Source organism: Eucyclogobius newberryi, unplaced genomic scaffold, assembly GCF_026437365.1.
Source record: "Eucyclogobius newberryi isolate DKJ021-1_F unplaced genomic scaffold, fEucNew1.0.hap1 SCAF_9, whole genome shotgun sequence".
Lineage (NCBI taxonomy): Eukaryota > Metazoa > Chordata > Actinopteri > Gobiiformes > Gobiidae > Eucyclogobius > Eucyclogobius newberryi.
In genome coordinates, this window is record NW_027316532.1 from 25,226,777 (window position 1) to 25,229,525 (window position 2,749).

A 2,749-nucleotide genomic window follows, 5' to 3' on the forward strand; every position below is an offset into this window, starting at 1 on the left:
CCTGACTCTGGCACCAGCAGGAGGCCGGTCCATGTTTAGTCCTGACTCTGGCACCAGCAGGAGGCCGGTCCATGTTTAGTCCTGACTCTGGCACCAGCAGGAGGCCGGTCCATGTTTAGTCCTGACTCTGGCACCAGCAGGAGGCCGGTCCATGTTTAGTCCTGACTCTGGCAGCAGCAGGAGGCCGGTCCATGTTTAGTCCTGACTCTGAGTACCAGCAGGAGGCCAGTCCATGTTTAGTCCTGACTCTGGCACCAGCAGGAGGCCGGTCCATGTTTAGTCCTGACTCTGAGCACCAGCAGGAGGCCGGTCCATGTTTACTCCTGACTCTGGCACCAGCAGGAGGCCGGTCCATGTTTAGTCCTGACTCTGGCACCAGCAGGAGGTCGGTCCATGTTTAGTCCTGACTCTGGCACTAGCAGGAGGCCGGTCCATGTTTTGTCCTGACTCTGGCACCAGCAGGAGGCCGGTCCCTGAGGTCGTCAGAGTCCGAGATGGTTCATATGGCACTAACGTGTCTGAGATGTACTTTGGTACTAGGCCATGGAGAGACTTGTACACAAGCAGAGCTGCTTTAAAGTCTATTCTCTGAGCCACAGGAGCCAGTGCAGAGACCTGAGAACAGGACTAATGTGATGGTACTTCCTGGTTCTGGTCAGGACCCGAGCAGCAGCGTTCTGGATGTACTGCAGCTGTTTTACAGCTCGTTTGGAGAGACCAGTGAGCAGGCCGTTACAGTAGTCTAATCTACTGGAGACAAACGCATGGATAAGTCACTCCAAATCTGATTTAGACACTATATTTTTGATTTTGGCAATGTTTTTTAGATGGTAAAAAGCTGCTGATGTTATTGATTTGATGTGGCTGTTAAAGTTCAAGTCTGAGTCCATTATTACCCCCAGATTTCTAACTTGATTTGTAGGTTTTAGAGCAAGACACTTTCTCTTTGTTTCTGTGGGCCAAAAACGATGATTTCAGTCTTGTCTGAGTTCAGCTGGAGAAAGTTGTTTTGCATCCACACACTGATCTGTTGGATGCAGTGACAGAGTGAATCCACTGGTCCATAATCACCTGCCGACAGTGAAACATAGATCTGAGTGTCGTCTGCATAATTGTGATAGGACACATTTTTGCTGTGTATCAACTGACCTAACGGCAGCATGTAGAGGTTGAACAGAAGGGGACCCAGGACTGACCCTTGGGGCATTCCACAGGTCAGGGGTATGTGGTCTGAGACACAGTTACCAATTTCAACAAAGTACTTCCTGTCTTCCAGATAGGACTTTAACCAGTTTAGGGCCATTGATGCCACCCAGTCCTCTAGTCTCTGTGAGAGGATCCCGTGGGGAGTTTTTTTTTTTTTTGTAATTAAAAGCCATCCTTACTTGTGTTGTAGAATTATAATTGTGATACTCTTAATAATTGTGATACACTTTACAATTTTGGTTTAGATTGACAAGTAACATGACTTATATTCTGCTCTCCAATGGTTACTCTGACCACCAACAAGTCAATTATACGGTATAATTGACTTGTTGGTGTACAATTTATACCCCATAGTCAAGCAATGAACGTGTCTTTATGGGCAATTTGGATTTACGGCAAAACTCCAACTCTGTATTCACTCTAAGTAAGTAAGTAAGTAAGTAAGTAAGTAAATTGTATTTGTATAGCACCTTTCACAGACAGAAGTCACAAAGTGCTTCACAAAACACAGAATAAAACGATAAAAACACAAAAACATTACAGTGAGCAATACATATACAACAATATACAGTAAAATCAGTCCGTAAAACAAGTGCATTTAAAAGGCTTGACTAAATAAAAAGGTTTTAAGCTGACCCTTAAAAACAGTAACTGAGTCCAGTGACCGTAGGGAGAACGGAAGATCGTTCCAGAGTCTGGGGGCAACAGCCTGGAAGGATCTGTCTCCTCTGGTCCGAAAACGGGTGCGAGGAACCAACAACAGTTTCTGATCCAAGGACCTTAGTGAACGAGAGGGAGTGTACGGTTTGATCAGATCACTAATGTACGATGGGACCTGACCATTTGAAGCTCTAAAAGTTAAAACAAGAATTTTAAACTGTATCCGGTAGGAGACCGGCAGCCAGTGAAGGGCTTTGAGAATGGGTGAAATGTGGGCCCTTCTATTTGTGCGAGTCAAGATCCTCGCTGCAGAGTTCTGGACCAGCTGCAGACGAGAGAGTTCCTTCTTATTAAGACAGGAAAACAAGCTATTACAGTAGTCTTAAACGTGAAGACACAAATGCATGAATTATAACTTCCAGGTAATTTTGAGACACCATTTTCCTGAGCTTAGAGATTTTCCTCAACTGAAAGAAACAGTTCCTTGTCAACAGCTTGGAGTGGTGCTCTAAAGACATGTCTTTGTCAAAGATAACACCCAAGTTTCTAAGACTTGGTTTAGCAGTCTGGCCTAAATCACCCAAGTACTGGTTTATCCCTGGAATGGCATCATCAGGGGCAATAATCAGAGTTTCTGTTTTGTCAGCATTTAGCTGCAAGGAGTTTTTACTCAGCCATTGTTTAATTTGCACTAAACAACTGACCAAGGAGTTCAGCTTCTGGATCTCAGAAGGTTTAAAAGAGCAATATAGCTGAATATGGTCAGCGAACAGGTGATAGGACACATCACTAAACTCTTTAATGATCATTCCCAGGGGAATTATATAAAGCAGAAATAGGACGGGACCCAAAATGGAGCCCTGGGGAACTCCACACAACAGAT